Source organism: Symphalangus syndactylus, chromosome 14 (genome assembly GCF_028878055.3).
Source record: "Symphalangus syndactylus isolate Jambi chromosome 14, NHGRI_mSymSyn1-v2.1_pri, whole genome shotgun sequence".
NCBI lineage: Eukaryota > Metazoa > Chordata > Mammalia > Primates > Hylobatidae > Symphalangus > Symphalangus syndactylus.
Genome location: NC_072436.2, coordinates 105,409,871 through 105,436,009, shown reverse-complemented (window position 1 = coordinate 105,436,009; position 26,139 = coordinate 105,409,871).

The following is a 26,139-nucleotide window of genomic DNA, read 5'->3' as shown; positions in this document are numbered from 1 at the left end:
TTAACTAGAGTTCTCATGCTGCCTACATTAGATCTTTTGGCTTATGCATGCTACATAACTGCAACTTTGTACCCTACATCACCCCATCCTCCTACCCCTTGTATCCACCATTTTACTCATTATCACTGTCTTATACCTCCACGTCCTATCCCACTGGAAGGTCTTCAGGGAAAAACAATAACAGCCATGAAGCTGTTACCTCCTATGATAACAACGCCTTCTTGTGGAATACATCCTGAAGGACTTGCCAGAGGCTGTTTTACAGTTAACTTTTTTCTTTCTATAAGAAGTACACTCTAAAATAACAATGAAAAGTGTATTACAGTAAATACTAAGTGATAGGAATTTTTCAGCTCCATTATTATCTTATGGGACCACCGTCATTTATGTTGTCCGCCATTGACAAAAACATTGCATGTGATGTATGACTGCAGTTAAAAATAGGTATTCTTTAAAGTCAAATCGTTTGATATAAATATTATTAGATTGGTGCAAAAGTAATTGCAGTTTTGACATTAAAAGTAATATATCCTGCCATTAAGGACATTTAAAAATTATTCCTCAATTCATATTTGTACTAAGCATCCCTTTGTACAACATTTTTTGGAAAATTCCTGGGGCTAGGAATAGGAGCACAACTATTACTGAGACCAGAACCCAGAACTGCCAGACCAACATTCATACTGAGAAAAGGATAATGTAGTCCTATGTTGCCAGAACCGGTCCTAACTGAATAATATGAGGGCTGATTTGGAGCCATCCATTCTTCTTTCCCTAATCATGATTTGTAATCAAGGTTGTTTAGTCTTTGTCTATATTTAAGTGATTTTATATTATTATGGATCGAATGCCTGTGTCCTCCCCAAATTCACATGCTGAAATCCTAACCTCCTTCTACCATAGTGAGAAGACAGCCTTCTATGAACCAGGAAGTAGGCCCTTATGAGATATCAAATCTGGCACCTTAGTCTGGGCTTCCCAGCCTCCAGAAATGTGAGAAATAAATGCTTGTTATTTAAGCCACACATTTTATGGTATTTTTGTTATAGCAGCCCAATTAACCAAGACGTATTTACACCACTGGTCTTTTTACTACAGTTTTCTCATTCTTGAGTGTTTTACTCTAACCTATATTCTCATTAGCTGGATTTGGTTGTTGGGTAGTTTTCTTTTGGGAATTTTGGTTTTCTTTTTTGGTCAGCAAGGACTCAAGAATATTTTATTCCCTAAAGGATCTCAGGGAAATCTAAATATCTGAAAGTATCTGTCCATAGCTTTTACACCTGGATGAAATTTTGTGTATGTATTCTAGTATTATACTTTCTTTTTCTCAGAATGATGTGTTTCATCATTGCCTTTGGGCTTTGAATGTTGTTGTAGAAAAGTCTAAAATTGGCTTGATTTTTTTTCATTTTTGTAGGAAAATTTTCTTCCCAGAGTTCTTTTTTTCTCTTCAAGTTTGGTCTCTTAAATAATATAATTCTCTGTGTTAATTGTCTGTGTCTGTTATAATTTGAACACAATTTTTGCTTTTGACCAGCAGATTACACTCAGAAGGTTGTCTTCTGTTAAATTCCAACACTCTCTGCTCCATTTGTGTGGTTTTCTACTTCTGAGATATTTATAATAGATTATTCCTCTTCCATATATTATTGTATTCTGTGCAATTTGTGTGCTCTTTTCCTTGTTATTCAACTTTAAAAAAGGCAAGTTTGTCTTCTACATAATTTTTTTTCCTCAGGTGTGTCTAGTCTGTTCATTGATATTTTGAATTTATTAATTAGCTTTTATACTGCAGCTCATTTGGCTGTCAGGTTTGCTTTTGCACTTAAGCATTATTATTCATTTTAGCCTGTTATCAATTGTCTTATGTTTGAGCTCTGATACTTTGTTTAATATACTTACTACATTCTTTGCTAATGAGTAGCTCTCTTGGGGAATTTTCTTCTGCTTCTTGGACTTATTTTCCATATTGGATTCTTTATCTGGCTTATTAGCATGTTAGGTTTCTGTCCACCCTGGCACCCCTTGTGATGGCATATTTACATAGTTGCTATGATTTTCTTTATATTCTCCCCCTTTCAACTGAAACTGTTAAGATTATCTACGTGCTGTGTAGGTTGGGAATGTATTCTTCTCAGCCCCTTCCCACAGCCTCTGAGACCAATTCTACAATGCCTTCCATCTACAGATTATGGTCTGAGCATTTTATTATCTGGCCATTCTTTTCTGGGCCTCAGGATTTCAAAGCAATGCAGAGCAAAGCAAAGCTCAGCACTGGTTATATTTTTTGCCTTAAATGGGATTAAATTGTACAAACTTTTCAAAAAATTTTTCCCACTTCACACTATGTCTTAGAAATCATTCCACAGCAATACATTTAAATTTACTTCATTTTTTTTTTGATAATTAGCTGCATAAAACCTTACTAAAGATATATGGATAGTCAAGTTGTTTTAAAGAGGGATTTGATGATGATCATAAACATACATAATAAAAATGATTGGGAAATGTAAATTCAAAAATGATGGCTGGGGAGAAAACAGAATACAAATAGAAGAGTAGGAATCTTACAAAAGAATTATGAATGAATAAATTAGTCATGCCATTATCTCAATTTTCTTTTTACATCTCTAGTTATGCCATATTAATTACAGTGCAGAATTTATATATGCATTACTATTTTCCTAGCAGCTATTTTTTTATGGATCTCAACAGTGACTATAGTACTTTCACAAAATGGGATTATCGTTTAAATTTTATTTTATATAAATTATAGTTCAAGCATTTTAGATTATTTGTTATTGTCTGCCTTTACATGAATTTGTTGGTTTGCCTAATCCATTTTTTTCAACTAAGCTCATTGGTGGTATATTTATATATGCAAACACATAGGTATTCCATACACCTTTCTGCTCCAGATGTTGCTTATTGGAAACCTGCTTATTTGCTTCTGAATGTCCTAATAGTAAATACAAACATGGATTTTCTTACTTTAAGAGCATAAATATGACAAATAATTTATCAATAACATTCTACTGGTAATAAAACAGAAAACAAATTACCCTATCTTAAATCATATACTTAAGAAAATGCTGTAATTTTTGTAAAAGTTTGAATGTAGTAGTTGATCATTACAGAGTTTCTTAATAATTTTTTTTTTTTTTTTTTGCCATCATGCCCATCTTTTCAGGCCTACTTTTTTTTTTTTTTTTGAGATGGAGTCTCGCTCTGTTGCCCAGGCTGGAGTGCAGTGGTGTGATCTCGGCTCACTGCAAGCTCCATCTCCCAGGTTCGATTGATTGTCCTGCCTCAGCCTCCCAAGTAGCTGGGATTACAGGTGCATCCCACCATGCCTGGCTAATTTTTGTATTTTTAATAGAGATGTGATTTCACCAAACTGACCAGGCTGGTCTCGAACTCCTGACCTCAAGTGATCCGCCCACCTTGACCTCCCAAAGTGCTGGAATTACAGGCATGAGCCACAGCGCCTGGCCAGTCCTACTTATTTTTTAACATTTCCACTTCACCATAAGCAATAGCATGCCTCTTATTCCTCCCAATTTTAGTAAACTTTTGGCCGATAGTGATAGTAATTGGTGAGTAATTCAAAGAATACTCTGATTTTTATCTATTTCCTCCAAATTGTCTTATTTGAAAAGCATATTGTAGATAATATGGGCTTCGTATTTTCCTTTACTATTGTTAACTTTAATGAAGCAAATTCTACCTCAAACAATGGTTTTCATGTTCGCCAACAAGTTTGCTTGAGAAGGCCCTTACTATTGTCTATTTCTATTAATTACTTAGTCTTCTCAGGACAATTCTCTATCTTTCATAGTCAATTGTCTTTCCCTTCCCACCCACCTCCTTACTTTTCTCTCACATTCCATTTATCATATTTAATGCTTCCAAACTCATCAGATATTCTTTGTTTTATGTTTTTGAGAGAAAGTTTCACTGAGTTGCCCAGGCTAGAGTGCAGTGGCACGATCATAGCTCACTGCAGCCTCAAACTCCAGAGCAAAAGGATTCTCCCACCTCAGCAACCCCACACCCAGAGTAGTTGGGACTCCACGTGTGTGCCACCATGCCCAATTATTTATTTATTTTATTTTTTTAGGAACAGCGTTTTGCCTTGCCATGTTGCTCAGGCTGGTCTCAAACTCCTGGGCTCAAGTAGTCCTCCCACTTTGGCCTCCCAAAGTGCTGGGATTACAGGCATGAGCCACCATGCTTGGCCTCATCAGATATTCTTAAGGTAATGATCATGGTTCACTATACCCAGGAAATGGGATATTATAAACTTTCAAATCATATCCTAGAAATTAACCCATCTGTGTCACCTATCTAAATAATCCTTAGAAGTTCAAATCTTCCTAAATCTGTTAATCTTGTATACATATCTACTTAATATTCTTTTTCTCCAGTATCATTATTTATGATCAATATACAACAAAACAATATGTTACTATAATTTTTACTTTATAATTTATGTTCATGTATTTGTTTCTAAAATTTTGATTCTAATATGTAGTCATTCAACTTGTTAGAAAGTAAGTATACATATTATGTATGAGCCAGCTTGGGAGACTACACATATATATTTAATTGGTTTTTACAAGATACGTGCCAAGAAATACATCGATGACCTACAAATGAGTTGTATTTTTAAAATGTACTCGAACATTGCAGATTCCACATACAATGAGCTCTCCTCTGTTACGAGTTTGGATGTGAAGTAAAATGCATCATTCTATTGTGTGAGTAACAGCCTCAGAGATGGTGAACTAGATCCAGGAAGGGAGAAAGCAAGTTAGAAGGTGGATCAGAGGTAGACCTGTGTTAGAAGTGTGGTGGCACTGAATTTAGCAACATTTAAGGAGATTATGGAAATTCGCAGTGAATTACAGACAGGTGAGGAGGTCAATTTTTTATTATTATTATTACACTTTAAGTTTTAGGGTACATGTGCACAATGTGCAGGTTTGTTACATATGTATACATGTGCCATGTTGGTGTGCTGCACCCATTAACTCGTCATTTAGCATTAGGTATATATCTCCTAATGCTGTCCCTCCCCCCTACCCCCACCCCACAACAGTCCCCAGAGTGTGATATTCCCCTTCCTGTGTCCATGTGTTCTCATTGTTCAATTCCCACCTATGAGTGAGAACATGCGGTGTTTGGTTTTTTGTCCTTGCAATAGTTTACTGAGAATGATGGTTTCCAGTTTCATCCATGTCCCTACAAAGGACATGAACTCATCATTTTTTATGGCTGCATAGTATTCCATGGTGTATGTGTGCCACATTTTCTTAATCCAGTCTATCGTTGTTGGACATTTGGGTTGGTTCCAAGTCTTTACTATTGTGAATAGTGCCGCAATAAACATACGTGCGTGTCTTTATAGCAGCATGATTTATAGTCCTTTGGGTATATACCCAGTAATGAGATGGCTGGGTCAAATGGTATTTCTAGTTCTAGATCCCTGAGGAATCACCACACTGACTTCCACAATGGTTGAACTAGTTTACAGTCCCACCAACAGTGTAAAAGTGTTCCTATTTCTCCACATCCTCTCCAGCACCTGTTGTTTCCTGACTTTTGAATGATGGCCATTCTAACTGGTGTGAGATGGTATCTCATTGTGGTTTTGATTTGCATTTCTCTGATGGCCAGTGATGATGAGCATTTTCTCATGTGTTTTTTGGCTGCATAAATGTCTTCTTTTGAGAAGTGTCTGTTCATGTCCTTCACCCACTTTTTGATGGGGTTGTTTGTTTTTTTCTTGTAAATTTGTTTGAGTTAACTGTAGATTCTGGATGTTAGCCCTTTGTCAGATGAGTAGGTTGCGAAAATTTTCTCCCATTTTGTAGGTTGCCTGTTCACTCTGATGGTGGTTTCTTTTGCTGTGCAGAAGCTCTTTAGTTTAATTAGATCCCACTTGTCAATTTTGGCTTTTGTTGCCATTGCTTTTGGTGTTTTAGACATGAAGTCCTTGCCCATGCCTATGTCCTGAATGGTATTTCCTAGGTTTTCTTCTAGGGTTTTTACGGTTTTAGGTCTAACATTTAAGTCTTTAATCCATCTTGAATTAATTTTTGTATAAGGTGTAAGGAAGGGATCCAGCTTCAGCTTTCTACATATGGCTAGCCAGTTTTCCCAGCACCATTTATTAAATAGGGAATCCTTTCCCCATTGCTTGTTTTTGTCAGTTTTGTCAAAGATCAGATAGTTGTAGATATGCGGCATTATTTCTGAGGGCTCTGTTCTGATCCATTGATCTATGTCTCTGTTGTGGTACCAGTACCATGCTGTTTTGGTTACTGTAGCCTTGTAGTATAGTTTGAAGTCAGGTAGCGTGATGCCTCCAGCTTTGCTCTTTTGGCTTAGGATTGACTTGGCGATGTGGGCTCTTTTTTGGTTCCGTAAGAACTTTAAAGTAGTTTTTTTCCAATTCTGTGAAGAAAGTTGTTGGTACCTTGATGGGGATGGCATTGAATCTATAAATTACCTTGGGCAGTATGGCCATTTTCACGATATTGATTCTTCCAACCCATGAGCATGGAATGTTCTTCCATTTGTTGGTATCCTCTTTTATTTCATTGAGCAGTGGTTTGTACTTCTCCTTGAAGAGGTCCTTCACATCCCTTGTAAGTTGGATTCCTAGGTATTTTATTCTCTTTGAAGCAATTGTGAATGGGAGTTCACTCATGATTTGGCTCTCTGTTTGTCTGTTACTGGTGTACAAGAATGCTTGTGATTTTTGTACATTGATTTTGTATCCTGAGACTTTGCTGAAGTTGCTTATCAGCTTAAGGAGATTTTGGGCTGAGACAATGGGGTTTTCTAGATATACAATCATATCATCTGCAAACAGGGACAATTTGACTTCCTCTTTTCCTAATTGAATGCCCTCTCTTTCCTTCTGCTGCCTGATTGCCCTTGCCAGAACTTCCAACACTATGTTGAATAGGAGTGGTGAGAGAGGGCATCCCTGTCTTGTGCCAGTTTTCAAAGGGAATGCTTCCAGTTTTTGCCCATTCAGTATGATATTGGCTGTGGGTTTGTCATAGATAGCTCTCATTATTTTGAGATACATCCCATCAATACCTAATTTATTGAGAGTTTTTAGCATGAAGAGTTGTTGAATTTTGTCAAAGGCCTTTTCTGCATCTATTGAGATAATCATGTGGTTTTTGTCTTTGGTTCTGTTTATATGCTGGATTACATTTATTGATTTGTGTATGTTGAACCAGCCTTGCATCCCAGGGATGAAGCCCCCTTGATCATGTTGTATAAGCTTTTTGATGTGCTGCTGGATTCGGTTTGCCAGTATTTTATTGAGGATTTTTGCATCAATGTTCATTGAGGATATTGGTCTGAAATTCTCTTTTTTGGTTGTGTCTCTGCCACGCTTTGGTATCAGGATGATGTTGGCCTCATAAAACGTGTTAGGGAGGATTCCCTCTTTCTCTATCAATTGGAATAGTTTCAGAAGGAATGGTACCTGTTCCTCCTTGTACCTCTGGTAGAATTTGGCTGTGAATCCATCAGGTCCTGGACTCTTTTTGGTTGGTAAGCTATTGATTATTGCCACAATTTCAGAGCCTGTTATTGGTCTATTCAGAGATTCAACTTCTTTGTTTAGTCTTGGGAGGGTGTATTTGTCGAGGAATTTATCCATTTAAACGACACGATTCATAGCCAAAGTTCTGTGACAATATATTCAGAAATTGGAAGTAAATTCTTGTCTAGTAGATGAGTTCTGTCATGAGGGATTCAGGGATGGTCAGTAGTAGATTAATTGTACAAGCAGGGAAGCAGCAAGATTCAGGGAGTCAGGCAGGAACAGGTACCAGAAACCATGGTAAGGCCAAAATCTAAATAGATTTTTTGTTAGAGAAGAAATTGATATCCAAGTAAAATGGATATCCGACGCATGTAGGCACTAATCTCTGGGTATGAGTACTCATTTTGTTCTTACCCTGTTCCTACAGAAACAAATCATGTATTAACTCTCCCTCTCACTGGCCATTTCTTCTGTGAATAATTCTCTCTCTCATATCCCCCCTCCATAACTGTGCATTCAATATATCTTTTATTCTAAGATGTTGCTTATCGTACATTAATTAACATGTACTAATTCATCATTAAGATATATTTTTAAATTCTTTTATCCAAAGGTAGAAACCCATAATCAATTTTCTATCAGTAATATTTCTCTTTCATTTAAACACCTGATTTCTGGGTATACGTCCCGTTTAAGCTATGAGAAGAGCTTTCAGCTAACTGACTTTTGCTGCAGTTGAAATTTTCACTCTCATCAAGTCTCAACAATCTCTCTTCCCTATACAATGCAAGAATTTCAGTCCCATCAACACATGTAATTTATTGAAAGCACATTGCAAAAAGAGCATAGGCTATGGAGTTAAACCACTATTGTTCAAGTCTCCCCTCTCCTATTGAGTAGATGTGTAACTTTAGTTCAGCCACTTCAGCTTTGTAAGAACTTTCAGCACTCTCACCTGTAAAGCAGAAATAAAACTAATCACCTTTTCGGAATTTTGTAAAGGTTAGACAAAATAATATACATTAAAATCTTAGCATATAATTAAAACTGAAAAGATCTTAGAAAGTTGCCCCTTTTACTTCATCTGTCTCAAGTTCAAAGTTCCACAGATATCTAGGCAGGGTCAAAATGCCACCAGTCTCTTTGCTAAGGCATAGCATGAGTGACTTTTATTCCAGTTCTCAACAAGTTCCTCATCTCCATCTGAGAGCACCTCAGCTTGAACTTCATTGTCCATATCGCTATCAGCATTTTGGTCAAAGCCATTCAACAAGACTCTATGAAGTTCAAACTTTCCCACATCTTCTGATCGTCTTCTGAGGACTCCAAACTGTTCCAACCTCTGCCTGTTACCCAGTTCCAAAGTCACTTCCACATTTTTAGGTATCTTTTTATAGCAGGATCCCACTCTCTGCGATACCGATATGTTGTATTAGTCCATTTTCATACTGTTATAAAGAACTGCCTGAGAGTGGGTAATTTATAAAGGAAAGAGGTTTAATTGACTCACAGTTCAGCATGTCTGGGGAGGCCTCAGGAAACTTACAATCATGGTGGGAGGCAAAGGGGAATTGTGATTTATATTGAAATATTGCATATAATATTACTGCTCTTTGATTTTATACATTCAAAAAATAGACATAGCAAAAAAAGACCTTTATATTACATAATGCAAGATCATTGGACAATGATCTCCAAAGAAACTTCTAAATTAAAAATTCGTAGAAGACACAGCTGTAAAATGTTATGAATCAGATTAAGCAAATATTATATAAATAAAAGAATTATATTCATCTCCACAAAAGCTATATTTTGAAAACATATAATAGCTCATCTAAAATGTACTGCCCATTTTCTAACAGAATGTATTTAAATATCAGTGTTTATTAAGCAATATTCAATGTTACCTCAGTGAAATAATGAAATATTGAATTTATTACATCATAAAAGATGACAGAGAGGCTTAATACAAAAATAACTATTTAACTAAATGATAAAGACAATTTATTATGTAACATTATAATTTGCATTCCATGATAATTAGCAGCATATTTTGAACATATATTGAAAGAATATTAGTGTCGGCTGGGCGTGGTGGCTCACGCCTGTAATCCCAGCACTTTGGGAGGCTGATGCGGGTGGATCATGAGGTCAGGAGATGGAGACCATCCTGGCCAACACGGTGTAACCCCATCTCTACTAAAAATACAAAAATTAGCCGGGTGTGGTGGTGCATGCCTGTAATCCCAGCTACTTGGGAGGCAGAGGAAGGAGAATCCCTTGAACCAGGGAGTTGGAGGTTGCAGTGAGCTGAGATCGTGCCACAGCATTCTAGCCTGGCGACAGAGCAAGACTCCATCTCAAAAAAAAAAAAAAAAAAAAAAAGAATATTAGTGTCTCTGTGGAAAGGCAATAGTCATAAGAATCCACCACTAACTTCAAATTTCTAAGTAACAAATTTTTTGAGTACAAATACATAAAATATTTTATCTCATACTATATATTTAGAGAACTAGAGAACTTGATTCTTTCATTGCTGTAATTGTTCCTCACTCACAGATGGATGCTGCAAGGCATACAGAAGAGTTAACTTTCAACTTGATGTTTTCTTGTTGTTCCTCTGCATGAGTGACCCTATTGTAAAAGGAACAAACTATTAAGCTTGAACACTTGTGAACATAGGTAAGGACTGACAAGAAAGAAAACGAAGTTATGTTGACAAGCATTGGACTATGGGGTTTTTTATAGGGCTTTGCAGTACATAATATAGAACTTTTATGATTGACTATGATGAAAATTCCTGTCAAGCAGGCTAGTCAAGCATACCTGGGATCAGTTTCTGGGAGAAAAACAGAAGTTAAAATGTACCTAGTTGCTCTGCTCTTCCATACAGATGCCTAGGTCTCCACAACTGTCCCTAGAAATTCTCAGAGCAACTAAAATGTGACATAAAATGAAATGTCTCAAATAAGTTATTCTCAAACTTTAGTGTGCTTAACAAAATTACCTTGACTACCCCAATATCAAGGCCTCAACAACAGGAATTCTGATTTAATCCAATAAGTCAGTGTAGAAATCTGCATTTACAAGCATACGGCGTCAATTAGATGGGGGATCAAGAATGCTTCTAAGTACATAATATTTAATTTTATTAGATCTCTAAATCTTCTGACACTCACTGCTTTCAGCAATATTAAGATGTTGAGGATGACCTTGTACGTAAGTTCCATACTACTTGAGCATTTAGTTCTACCAAGTGGAAAGGTTGATGTGAGCTTTATTCTGCCTCTGTTCTTATTAACAGAGAGTCCAAATGCAAGGGTCAAGGAGTATCAGGAGGAACAACAGCTTCCTCTAATTTATCTTGAAACATGCAGGCAATGGCCTTTCACTAGTAAGTATTGGCAAATAGACCACAAACATTGGTTTAGAATTCTGCAATGGTAAAAGGAAAAGCCCACGAACAAGACATTATAGTGATCCAGATGCTAGGATGCAAAGAACGAACTTAATTTATGCAAAACGTGTTTCAATAGTATGTGTTAGTACATAGGGAATCTATGGGGGTAAAGAGTTGATTTAACAAATCTCTGTGGAATTTCCTGCTGCCACTCAGGACAAATACTCCATAGTGAACAAGACTTCTACAGCCTTTCTGTGGGACTGAAAGCTTTCTACCACTTTCTTAAGACTGCAACTGGTGATAAGGGATCTTGTTAGGAATAAAGAAGAAAAGAAATACATACTGATATCTCTGGATGAATAAAGCTCTAGTATTTATAAATCATTAAGTCTTCATCATAACCCTGCCTGAAGGGGATAATAGAGCCATTTTCCAGGTAACAACACTTTTATAGCATCACTTCAATTTTGAAATCATGAGTAGTTCAAGTTATTTTTTCTTAATATCCCTTTGTATGCTATTATGGTGGTGTTACCATCCAAATTGGGAATTAGGTGACAGGGTATGAAAATGCTGTACATGTGCACATTAAAATGTTGCCATATAGCAGAAAGCAAAAACACTTTCCATAAGTGTGCTGACAGATGAAAATTTTATAGCAGACATCTCTCAGAAGTCATCTGCATTTAGGTTTGATATATGAAGAAATTACATTGTGTACTCCCTAAGAAAATAATTGCAATTATGAAAACTAAAACCAAAAACCTAGTCCCTCTACTTGACCCAGTTGACAGGCCAGTGCATATTACTTAGTATTTTTTATATCCTCTTTCCACTTGCAAAGCAAAACAACCTAAAATGCTTTGGCCTGCAGTATTTTAATATGATTTTCCCTTAAAACTCTCCTTTTAAGCTAAAGACAATAGAAAGTAATTTGATAACACAATATCTTAAAAGTACTAAAGACATTGTATAATATGAATGCATGAAATGCTCACACTGAGTTTGCAGAGGGGTGCTAATGAGCCACACTTCCATTCTGAAATGTTTCTGCAATTCTTCTGTCTATTTGATCCCAAACAGCTTCTCATTTTTAAAACTAATATTTAATAACTTTTGTCTAGATATAAGCGTTATTAATTCTAGCAAATGCTCCATAAAATTTCTACAACTAAAACCAGACTTAGCTTCTTTTATATGTATTTAATATTTAGAGAAAATGAAATTACTTCAATGTAATTCAAATCTCTATCATTATTGCAAAGGAAATCCACTAGTAGGACTTCATATCAGAGTCTGCATAAATGATTGTTCACTCTCCATATTTACATTGTTACACCTACACTAATTTTTTCTGATGTAAAATGTTCAATGAAAACTTCATTCACTCAGCGATTATTGAGATCCCACTCTCTTCTGAGTATTACATTAAGAAATAGAAATAGAAAGTGTTGTCTCAAGGTTCTATCTCCTTTCTGGTCTGCCCCGCCACTCTAAGGAACTGCCCAGGACCCTGAGCGACAGTCAGTCTCAGCTACCGCAGACCACACTTTCTTTCATGCAGTGAATTCAACAGCTGGGTAGAATCAGTGAAGAAATGTAGAAAAATCACTACACAATTTATTAATTTATCTGACTTTATTAGAGTAAGCATTAGCAGCAATGGGTTTATAGAACTTCAAAAATTTTCAAATAAGCATATTTATACTAACAAATCAGTTTTCCAGTCAACTATCTACCCACAAACAATCACTTCTTTTTCTTCTATACTTCACACAGTTTTCCACTTGGTGTCAAGAGGAGATTGACCAACTATCTGGGCAGGCCCTTGTGTACCCAGTTTAACCTTGGAATGTCCCTCCTTATATTACCATGACTTACTATGCAGAAGACAAGGTATTCTCTGTATCTGTTGGATCCAAGATAGTGCTTTCTTGGCATCTTTCCCATATTACATCATATTATAACTTAAGATCAAAGCTATCCACATGACAAGATATTTTTTTACAGATCCTAGATTGTGTTAAAATGATAACGTTTTTAACAATCCTTGCACTTTCCAAATCAATTTTTGGTACAGGCATTATCAAAATTTATTTAGGAACTATAATCCAGACTTTAACCTAAAAATATATGTTATGAATTTTACTTTATCAGTTTTTTTCTCCCCACAATAAAGTTAAATAAAATAGACTCCAGGTATCCCAATTAATTTTGCTCATGACTGTGAGCAATCATGATCAATCAACATTACAATCCTTCTTCATTTAAGTTGTAATATTGCCATTTATATTTCAATACAAAAACATATATGTGAAAATGATGCATTTGTTCATAAGCTAGATGATATGTATGTACTAAAATAAGCCTGCTGCTCTACCCAGTTCTTTAGGTCTTCTGATATATACACTAGGGTGGTTTGAATTGATGACATTATTTTTGATTTAGTTACTTAACTGAAGGCATTTAAGAGACTACTATCTCACTGAGAGGAATTTCCACTTTTGGTGGTCACCAAAGGAAGAGCAACCTAATTTAGCTAGTTCTAGCTTCATGCTGAAAATGTCATGTTCTCATCTTTATTTTAATACACTTATGAGACAGCAGAGCCCAGAGATAATTAAGATTGTGTTGGATTTGTTTTGCAGGTATGTGTGTGTGTGTGTGTCTCTGTGTGTGTGTGTGTGTGTGTATGATATGCTTTACTTTATGTTTCTTTTTTTTGGGTGTGGGGGAGACGGAGCCTGGTTCTGTCGCCCAGGCTGGAGTGCAGTGGCGAGATCTCTGCTCTCTGACTGTAATCACTGCCTCTCTGGTTGAAGCGAACCTCCCCCCTCAGCCTCCTGAGTAGCTGGAATTACAGGCCTGCCCCACAATGCCTAGCTAATTTTTTTTTTTTTTTTTTTTTAGACAGAGGAGTCTCACTTTGTTGCCCAGGCTGGAGTGCAGTGGTGTGATCTCGGCTCACTGAAACCTCTGCCTCCCAGGTTCAAGTGACTCTCCTACCTCAACCTCCCCAGTAGTGGGATTACAGGTGTGTGCCACCAGGGCTGGCTAATTTTTGTATTTTTAGTAGAGATGGGGTTTCACCATGTTGGCAAGGCTGGTCTCAAACTCCTGACCTCAAGTGATCCGCCTGCCTCAGCCTCCCAAAGTGCTAAGATTACAGGTGTGAGCCACTGCGCCTGGCCCCCTGGCTAATTTTTGTATTTTTAGTAGAAACGGGGTTTCACCATGTGGGCCAGGCTGGTCTGCAACTCCTGGCCTCAAGTGATCCACCCACCTTGGCCTCCCAAAGTGCTAGGATTACAGGTGTGAGCCACCACATCCAGCCTACTTCATAGTTCTTTGCTTTGCTTTGACCTCAATAAAGTTAGATAAGAAATACATGCTATTCTCTATATATTTATCTTAAATAGATGCTTCTGACTTTAAAAGTAGTATGCAAGTGGAATACTGCTATTGCTACCCACGGTTTTCCAAACCCTTTCCTTTTTCTTTATCAGTAACTATCATGTTGGTAACCTAATTTCCTCTATACCGAGGTGTTTGGTGTTTTTTTTTTTTTTCTTTTCTTTTCTTTTTTTTGACAGAGTCTTGCTCTGTCACCCAGGTTGGAGTGCAGTGGTGCTATCTCGGCTCACTGCAAGCTCTGCCTCCGGGATTCATGCCATTCTCCTGCCTCAGCCTCCCAAGTAGCTGGGACTACAGGCACCCGCCACCATGTCTGGCTAATTTTTTTTTTTTTTTTTTTTTTTTTTTGTATTTTCAGTAGAGATGGAGTTTCACCATGTTAGCTAGGATGGCCTCAATCTCCTGACCTCGTAATCCACCCGCCTCGGCCTCCCAAAGTGCTAGGATTACAGGCATGAGCCACCGCGCCCGGTCAGTGTTGTTGTTGTTTGTTTTTTTAACTGCAATGCACATTTTAATATCTCCTACTTCTGAATTCATTGATGTGATAGTTCTGATAAACCAAATCTTTCTAAGTAAGAGAGATGTTACTAACAGACAGATCACAAAAGCTTATGTGCCTTCAAATGAATTCAATATTTCTAATTCCTTTTTCCCTCAAGAATGTATTTGCTTTCTACATTGCTTCAGAGTTGAACCCTCAATCATCTGTCAGCATGTGTTCTTAGGGCAACATTTCTGAGATGATAAAAGAATTTTAAACAGGAAAAAGAATCTTAACTATATTTAGTCTAAAAATCTGTCAAGTAGATCTTGAATGGCTACATGGGTGTAACCTGATTAGCTCCAGACAAGCGTGAGAAACATAAAAATATAATTCAGCTTGGCTGTGTATCATATCCATTTACAATGGATCATATGTATCATAATGTATTTAGTTTAATTGAGTTAATAAGGAGGGTGCATGTATTCAATTCCATCACATATTGTATTCTATACTTGAGAAAGTACTTCAATGTATCAGATTTAATTCTCACAGCATCCCTGAGACAGATAGTATTATGCCCACTTTACAGATGATGAAACTGTAATTCAAAAAAGTGTTTTAAAGGAAACACTTTATATATTACATTATATATATAATAAGCAGAAGACGAAAAGGGGGGAAACGGAAAAGATGAGTAGATAATTCTGTCAGCAGCCACAGACATCACAAGAACTCAAAGAGCAAAGCACTGGCAGGGTGTGGGAGGCATTTTGCAAACAAGCTTGCCATGCTACAAAAATTATTCTCCATAATGGGTTTAGTTGTGAGCTGTTATATATATATATATATAACATACATATATATGTTTTAAATATATAAATAAATTTACTCTTGCCATTGTTTGGGTACTCTAGGAAGCATGCTGGAGGAGGAGCTTAGCTTGCAGGATGTCTGTTAGAGAAAACCCTTGGGAACAACACACGTTGAATAGAGGGGAAGGAAACATAATTGGTCAGATGAAGTCAACCTGTGATAGAGGCTCAGCGACAACCTCAGAGATTTACCCAGGTTTACACAATACCAGGAGAGCAAGAAGCCAACCTAAATTTGTTTTGGCTCGGAACTCAGCTGCCAATTACATTAGTCTAATGCTGAGGAGTTCCGGGTCTGAGGAGCTCTGGGTCCGAGGGGAAGTTAAGTCAATCGGTCACTTCAGAGATTTGTATCTCTCTCAAATATTCATTTAGAGTCTCTCTTGTACAACAACATTAATTGATAAATATTTACAAAGAGCAGTATTACAATTTTAGAAGCACTCTACCCATAAAACTCTCATAGGTCATAGAAAAACAAAATAATTGTCAACTTGATTATGAAATGTTGAAATAGCATGAGAAATCCCAAAGAATCATATGTCTACATTTGTGAAATATAATTTGGTCCTAGCAGGAATTAGTCAAAAGAATCAATAAATGGGTCTGTGATTTTTATTCAATTTCTGAAATACAGATTTTGCAATATCACTCAGTATCAATCTCTGATTGCTCCTAATAGCCAGTAAAAGTTCAAATGTTCAATAAAGCAAAATACAAACATATTTTAGAAATTTATAGCATTTTCATTTGCATATCATTAATAATGGCTTCAATTAAAGTATAATTTCTTGCTTAGAATGACTCTGAAAACAGATGTCATCATCAGTAATAGTAAACATTTTCTTCCTTTAGGGAAAGGAGTATTTTTAGTTTCCTGGATTCATTAATGAGATATTAAAATTTGGAAACAATGTATATACCTTCTGTATAAACAATATTTTTACTGGTTATAAATGGTAATTCATAAATATAAACAATTTGATGAAATTCATTAGGAGCATAGCAATATAAGAAAATTTAATGTAATATAGAGAAAAGAATATCAGTATAAAATATGTTTACAATACTTTGAAAATTAAAAATAAAAGTTAAAACTAAACTTAAAAATTAAAAAATAAGGTAAAAACAAAAGAAACTCCAGTTCATACTGTGAAAGGAATATCATATTTAATTTTCATAACTTTATTTTACTTTCAAAGTCATGTTAGTCTAGACATTAGAGAAAAAAAGGAACTTAAAATAGGAACTTTGATATATAAAACAGCAATTGCAATGCAATGTAGTAAGTTGTATAAAAAAGTTAAGTACAATGATCTTTACACATGCAGAGGATTATGTAACCTGTACTGGATTTAAAGGAATAGAATATTTACTATTTGGAGAACAGACCATTTCAGGCAAAGAAATCACAGGTGTAATTGTATCAGTATATGAAAACACACTGATATTATGAAATTTTTAAAATACTTTTCAGTCAGTCTCCATACACAAGCTAATTACAGTGCTGCTCGTAGTGGGATTCCATAAAATCAGTAAACATTTCCTAACAAAATCATGGCTTCCCTACATGCCTGAAGAACTGTGTCTGTTTGTCAACTCAGATCGTCAACTCTGATGGCGACTGTAAAAATATTGTCTATCTTGTCTGATTAAATTAAGCCATTTCCCATTTTAACATCTTAAATTGAATAATTTTGTATTTTTGCAAAATAGCATAGAAGGAAGCAGATGAAAAAGGCAGAAACAGAAAAGATGAGTAGATAATTCTGTCAGCAGCCACAGACATCACAAGAACTCAAAGAGCAAAGCGCTGGCAGGGTGTGGGAGGCATTTTGCAAACAAGCTTGCCATGCTACAAAAATTATTCTTCATAATGGGTTTAGTTGTGAGCTGTCATCTTTTCTTATTTTGCTTTTGTACTTATCCAAGGGAAATTCTTTACCTTCATGCTTTCTTATTGGCAGAGAGCACAGGGGACAAGTCTGTTGGATTGAAAGTTTAAAGAGGACTATAGAAGCACAAAGAAATAAGGGAGACACAAGGTGAGAAACAGAATGAGCATAGTATTGAAAAGGTCACCAGTTCTGGAATTAGGCAGTCAATGAAGCCAGTACTCATTATTTACAAGCTCTGACTAACATTGGACAAGGTACTTAACTTCTTGATATCTCAACTATAAAAAATAAGGGTATTTTTTTGCTTTGTTTGGCAGTTTTGAGGACTCTGTAATCCTTTGCTTTATTTTTCTTTGTAACACTTATCATCACTTGTCATAGTACATATTTACTTGATTAGCAGTTGCATATCTCTTCGAACTAATATAACTTCTTGGGATCAGGGACATTTTCTTTGTTCACTGCTAAATTTCCAGGACCTAAAAGAGTCCCTGGTCATAGTGGGAGCTTGGTAAAGAGTTGTTGCTTAAGTTAGTTAGCTTAGTGAATAAATGAAAGAATACGAACCAGAGAGCAGAATGCCAGACACTGCTTAAGCATTTACTAAATGTTAGATAACTGAGGCAAACTTAGATTCAAATGTTGGCGGTTTCATTTACTAATTATGTGGTCTGTGGCTTCTTAACTGGAAAATGGGAGTGGGGAAAAATTAAAATACCTACCTTTAATGGTTATTGTCAAGGTGAGACAAGTAACTGGGGTGAACAATGCCTGGTAAAATGCTAACTACATGGTAGCAATTATGTAACAATTCAAAGTAAGAGATTTGTCCAAAAAGATTAGTGCTAAATTTCTGGACCGTCCATTTTCTCCATAGAGAAAATAGTCCAGTTGAAAATGCCCAGAGAAGGAGACAAGAGACCATTATGAGTACATCGTGTTCTTCTGAAGCTAGGCTCGCTATAGCACAATTAGCAACAAACTGAATTTATAAGTAGAATGTAGCCACAGAAATCTAAGCTTTGGGATTCAGAGGATTATGCATTCATTTTTATTCATAATTAAATATGAAAGCTCTTGTTTTTCTAAAGTATGCCTTCCTGAGGGGACTCACATATAACAAAATGATCATGTCTATGGCAAAGACCTTTTCATAAAACAAGGCAATACAGAGTTAGATTACTCTTCATTTCTTATTGATAAGAAGGCAGTCTCAAAGCATACTGGATTTAAGTAAACATCTTTTTTTTTTTTTAAGAAGTAAACATCTTAAAGTGAAAATTGAGCTATCTCTGGTCCTAGAGAATGAAGGTAAGGACTCAGTCACATGCCCAATTTGGATCTAATAATCATCTCCAAAAACGTCTGTTTTTTCCTAATTGTCCATACTCAGCTAGTTGTTCAAAGCAATATTTAAAGAAAGAAAAGAAAAACATGAATTTATTTAACCACGATTACACAAGCAGTGTATGTAAAACAACCACAAAACAATTCCATGTGAATAAGCATGTTAAATTTTAGTAAAATGCTCATATTTTTAAATTGGATGATGGAAGATTCAATATTATTTATTAATGTAGTAAAATTGAATTACACAATTTATTTTATTTTGTTTTGCTATTTTTTATATTCTCCCAGTATACACAAGAATGATAGTGAGAAAAAAAGGTAGAGTAACCACTTCTGTTGACAAATGTATAAATAAACCCATTTTTATATGTATAAATACCTTGTAAATATCTGAACTATTATAGTAAAAGTCCAAAATTACAATTCTACTCAGATACAAAAGAAATGTAAGCAGTCGTGTCGATGTTTTAAATATATAAATAAATTTACTCTTGCCATTGTTTGGGTACTCTGGGAAGCATGCTGGAGGAGGAGCTTAGTTTGCAGGATGTCTGTTAGAGAAAACCCTTGGGGTAACACATGTTGAATAGAGGGGAAGGAAACATAATTGGTCAGATGAAGTCAACCTGTGGTAGAGGCTCAGCGACAACCTCAGATGATTGCACAGAAAATTCTGTAGCTAAATTGAACATTATAGTTGCCCAGGGAAGGCCAAAATAGCTGGGCCTTTGGATATGACCTGTTCAGACCTCGGAAAAGCATGACTTTGGAAAAGGTAGCTCTCTGTAGCAAAGACAGTCCTGGAAAGATTGAGAGTTGAAGGCTCTCTGTCAACAGCCCTCATAACAATTAGAGCAATGAGGTCTTCCTTCTTTGAAAGGGTATCTGGGTGATGCTTACCACCTCTAATATTTTTCTCATTCTTAAAGGACATCTAATTGCAACTGTATAGTTTGCTGTATATTATGAAGATTATCCTGCAGAAAAAAAAGAAAAACAGATCCAGACTAAATCATAACTTTCTCTTCTGGGTTGAGAAAAAGTAAGAGAAATATTTAAGAACATTTCTCCCATTTATAAAATAAAAAAATAACACAAATTTGAGTTCAGAACTAGATGCTTGAGAGCACTGCATAGCAAGTAAGTTTTTTTAAAAGTAGAAATACACTTAAGGAAAATGCTAATATCAGCACTATGCACAATCTGCACAGCAAGCCTTGGACAGCAGCAATGTGGAAGGGCTAAAACTGATACTTTTATGTTAAATGCAGATTCTAGAGGTGACTGTAGTGGATAGTGCCAGGTGCAAACTTGATTCCTTCTTCAAGACTGAGACATTCATTCCCCCACCTGCCAGAGTGCAGAGCACTGCTATCATTGGAAGGAAGCTAATTCATGCAAAGTGATGCACCATTGTGGAGAGAGTAGACCTTAGGACTAGTTGATGGGAGTAGGGGTGCTAAGATAAAAGTCCAGCATTCTTCCCTCAATTTGGGGAACCACACTGAAGGGGCATTTCAGGTCAGAACTTCACACGTGATCAGCTGAGGCCTATGCTGTAACTGTATTGCAGCTCAACTTCTCCATCTGCCCAATCCTACCTCTGTCATTCCTTTACTGTTATTATTCCAAGAACACTTCATAATAAACCTTCTGCATGGAAATCTCCATATTAGAATCTATTTCTTGAAGACCCCGCAGCAGATAATTTGGCACTAGAAGTGGTCCCAGTAAGGAAATTCTAAAATGGGATTTTCAAAGTTGGAATGTCAGCTGACTGACTGGCATGGGGATCTCAGCCTTAGTAATAGCTGGAATACTGATAAGTCTAGATGCCGTAGTGATGATATGATTAAAACCTCCTCCATGGTATACTAGGATGGAAAATCACCCAGTGGAAAGGAACACACTGGCTAATGGGATATCTCAAGAGTTTGAGAGATATGGAGGAATATTAATTATACTAAACAGTTATGGAATTGACGTTGGTTACTAAGAGCTCCTGATAAACTGAAAATAGTGTAAAGTTCAAAGTAGCTAATCAACAATGTAAGGCAAAGTGTAATAGTCAGAGAGGGTCATCTTTACAGTGTATAAAGAGACTCTCTCATATTCAGCAGCAATAGAGAAAATCCACCTTAACCATCTAGGCCTACAGAAATGACCCATTCTACCCTGTTAAAGGCAAGTTCTTGCCTCATTGTTAATCCAGGGAACTTTACCTTATAAACCAACCTGCTCACCCCCATCAGAATCTATCCCTTCCCCCTCTTCTGGCACCAGACCCATACAAATAAAATCTTAGCATTACCTACGTGGGGAAGTGCTGGACTGGCTAAGAGAAGAAAAGGACTATATTCCAAAAGAGCTGTAGGTCCTAGTTACTATGCATCAACAAGATCTGTGGGACTATATGTGGGCTGAATCCTTATGGTGATGGAGCAAAGAGGGTGTAAAATCAGTTGGATAAGGGAGAGTTTGCCAGTTGAACAAAAATGTTTATATCATGGTGAGAATTCCAAGAAACAGTATACTACTGGGATGGAAAGATTGAAAGATTAGATAGAAGTGATGAGCCACAATAAATTGAATAGAAATGCTAAATAGAACTCCAGTGGCAGGTAGTGGAGAAAAAAAATCAAATAGCTAAGAGAAGTGGTCATGCTAGTGGTCATGAATATGCTGTGTAAGGCAGAAAACCCAAAAGCTGACTATATCTCACAGTATTACCAGGAGCGTACCCTGTTTATCAAAGAGATAAGAATTTGGCCAGTGAGAGGGCCACCAGCATTGTTGAGAATCTAATTTGTCTGCGTTCTGTAGGCTATGTCTAACTATAGGAGGTACTTGTGTTGTATTGGGCTCATTAATAGAAATGGTGATGATAGGTAGTATCTGAAATGTAATAGAGGGCAGATGATGGTACTTAATTATTAAGAGCAAAGGAGGCACAGTTATTTTAACGAGTAGATGAAGAAAAAGTAGCAGCTAGGGTATCTAACTTGAAAGCATTTATGGTGATAGTTAATAGAAGGTGAACTTCCCAGAACCAAATAGATACACAGTCAATCACAGTATTATTGATAATCTATACCAGTGTTTCTCAATAAGGAACAATTATGACACCCTCACCTCCACCCAAGTGACATTTGGCAATGTCTAAAGACATTTTTGGCTGTCACAACCTAGAGGGTGCTGTTATAGCTAGCAGATAGAGGGCGGGGGTGTTGCTAAAAATTCTATGATGCACAGGACAACTCCCCACAACAAAGACTTTTCTGGGCCAGAATGGCAACAGTGCTGATGTTGGGGGAAAAAAAAGAAAACATGATCTATACAAACAGAAGAAATCAAGGATGGTGCATCTGAAGGCTGAGGGAAGATGCTTTAAAAAAAAAAGAAAGAAAAAGTTTAGCCTAGATCTGAGTCAGTTTTCAGATTTGGAGCATATTGACTAATAAAAGGATCCTACAACTCCACAGCTTGGACAACACCCAGTCCTTCTCTAGTAAGACTCATGGCCATTTACTTATGTTACAACGCACTAGGCAAAGGTGAATATATACTCAATTATTTCAAGGACCGTGAGACATAGGTCTGAGTTGAAGTTAATCTTTCAGGATGAGAAGTTTATATTTTTGTTGTCGTTTCTTTTTGTTTTTTTTTCATGTTCCTTCCTTTATAGTGAGTCATATAGATTTCAGGTTATAAATGGAGTTTGGGTTCAAGTTTTGCTCACAGTGCATCCACTGGGTCCATAAGTCAATCTGGTGCTTTTTTTCCTTTTCCAAAATAATATGTTGGACATACTTGATAGTTGTCAGAATTCATATTGTTCCTTGGCTATGGGATGAAAGCTACCATGCTGGTAACAGCCTATGCTACAGCAAATAAAATATATTAACCCTCTGGGGGATAATGAATATGTTAGTAAACCCAAAGAGATTAATCCATTCAGAAAACAACTAAAAACCTGGACATAAGGCAATACAAGACATGAGTTGTGCATGTTTGCTTGAAGAAGGAGGGAATAGGAGCCTCTACAAGTAAATTCCTTACTACCTGATTTTAGCCTCAGGAGAAAGGTCATCCTGACTGTGCACACAACAGCAATAGAGTCCAAATGGAAAATGCCAATTTTTCTATCCCAGAGAACCAGAAAACAGAAACTAGGAAACCAGAAATGCTGGAGTAGATAAATCCTGTGAAGGAAAATTCCAAAGAGGAAATTCCTAAACTCTGTCATTTTACATCTCTGGTTGACCCTTAAACCACTCATATTGAACAGACTGAAAGCAACTAAGTTAAAATAAAATTAAAAAGTCAGAACCAAGACTGGATCACTTGACCAAAGGAAGGGCTTACAGTTTGAGCCCAGACAAAAAAATCACTTGTTAAAGCAAAGGGACAAACACTTATTAGACAAAACTAACAGAATTCATATTCTACATAGCCTAATATCCAGAGTGTTCACAATAGACTCTAAAATTACCTGAGATACAAGAAAATATAAAATATAAAAGATAAAAGCAATCAAATCTGGCTCCAAAATGACCAGATGTTGGAACTAAGAGAAAATGATTTTAAAGTAGCTATTATAACTATCCTCAATAAATAAGACAAAATATGTTTTAAAGAGATAAAAATCTCAACAAAGAAAAAGAAAGTTTAATCAGAAGGAAGTGGAAAACAAATAGAAATTCTAAAACTAAAAATATAATTTCTGAAATAAAATTTACCGGTGAACTTACCAATAGCTAATGAATGTAGAAAAGGGTAAGTGAATTTGAAGATAGAACAACAGAAATTACCTAAGATGAAGAAGAAAACATAATTAAAAAGAACAGAGCCTCAGACACTTGCTTGATATTATCAAACTATGAAACATATATGTAATTGAAATACTAGAAGAATCAAGCAGAAAAATAAATATTAAAAAATTGAAATTTATTGCCCAAATTTGACTAAAGACAGAGATTTGCAGATCCAATAGGCTAAATGAACACCAAACAGAAAACACACACACGCGCATGCATGCACGCACATGGTGCTAAGGCATATTGTAATCAAACTGTTGAAAGTCAATGATAAAGAGCAAATCCTGAAAGCAGCAAGGAAAAAATGTATTACCTACAGAGAACAACAAATCGATTAATGGCTGGCTTCTCGTCAGAAACATGGAGAACAGGTAAGAGTAGAACATCTTTCTTGAAGTGCTGAGAAAAAAAAAAAAATGCACCCAGTGAAAATATTTTGAAATCAAGGCACATGAAAGACATACCCAGAAAAAGGAAAGAAAACCCATCACCAACTGTCCTGCTATACAAAAAAAGTACAAAAGAAAGCTCTTTAAGCTGAAGAGAAATAATACCAGATGAAATTATGGATCCTCAGAAAAGAATGAGAAACCTCAGAAATAATAAGTAACTGTGTTAGTGCAAAATACTATGTGTTTGTCTATTTGCCTTTTCTCATTAATATATTTATAAATTATATGACTTTTCAAAACAAAAAATCATAACATAAGTTTGTTAAGCTGATAATTCATATAGCATTATTACATGTAACAATTATAAAGACAAGTGTATGTGAACATATAGGTTTGTAATAGTTCTATAAATTACATAAAGCAGTACTTATTAAATCTAGGTGGGCTGTGAATAGATGCATATGAATATGAAATCTTTAAGACAGCCATTTAAAAAGGCAAAGTAGTTTACTGTCTTAGTTAATTTGTGCTGCTATGCAAAATACCAGAGACTGAGTAAATTATAACTAATAGAAACTTATTTCTCACATTTCAGGAACTAGGAAGTTCAATATAAAGTTGCCATCATCCAGGGCTTAACTAGGGCCTTCTTGATGGTCCTCACTTGGCAGAACAGGTGAATTCTGTATTCTCACAGGGAGGAAGGCAGAAGGGCAATGGGACCTAGCTAGTTTCTTTGAACCTCTTCATAAGAGCATTAATCCATTAATGAGGGCAGAAGCCTCATGGCCTAATCGCCTCTTCAAGGTCCCACCTCTTAATAGTGTTAAATTGGGAATAAAGTTTCAACAAATTTTGGAGGGCACAGAAATATTTGAACCATAGTATGTAACAAAAAAAAATTTAAATGGAATTCTAAAAAAATTTTAATAATCCCAGAAAAAGGAGCAAGAAAGGAAGAACAAAAACAAAGATAAGTAGAGAAGGAGAAACAACATGGTAGACTCAAACAAAACCATATCCATAATTTTGTTAAAAGTTATAGACCAAATCATTTTATTTAAAGGCACAGATTAACAGAAAATATTTAAAACAAGGCAAAACAAAAAAGATCGAATATTATGCTAACAACAAAAGACAGACTAAAATCATAAAGATAATAGTAGCTAAAATTAAGTGTATATAAAATCAAATATCATGCAAACAGTAAGTATAAGAGAGTAGAATATTAGATAAGATAGGTTTTAAAATGAATATATAACCAGAGATATAGAGACACTTGGTAATAATAAAGGTGTCAATTCATGAGGTAAACATAAAAAATGTTGCTCGAGCAAGCTCGAGAAACAGAGTTTCAATATACATAAATTGAAAAAAAAAGACTGAATTAAAGAGATAAAAAGACAATTTCACAACCATAACCACATTGAATTAATGGATATTTACAGAACCCTAAACCCAGCAAAGGCAACATAAATATTCTTTTTATTTGGCCACAATGTATTCAGCAGAATAGACAATTCTGGGTAACAAAACAAGCCACAATAACTCCTAACATATTGAATGCAAACAGATTATGATCTCAGACCAAAATGGAACTTAAATTAAGAATCAATAACAGTAAAATAACCAGAAAAACTCTAAATATTTTTAAATGAAAGAATATATTTTAAAATAAAGATTGGGTCGAAGAAATTACAAAAAAAGAAAACATTTTAACCTAATGGTTAAAAAAAATACAACTTTTGGGATTTGCCACATAGAGGAAAATGTATAGCTTAAAATATATATGTTAGAAAATAAGAAAAATCTTAAGTCAAGTATCCAAATTTCTATGATAAGAAACATAGAAGAGAAAATTAAACCTAAATCAAGCAGGGGCAAAATATTATTGAAGGTAACAGCAGAAATCAATGAAATGAAAAGTATA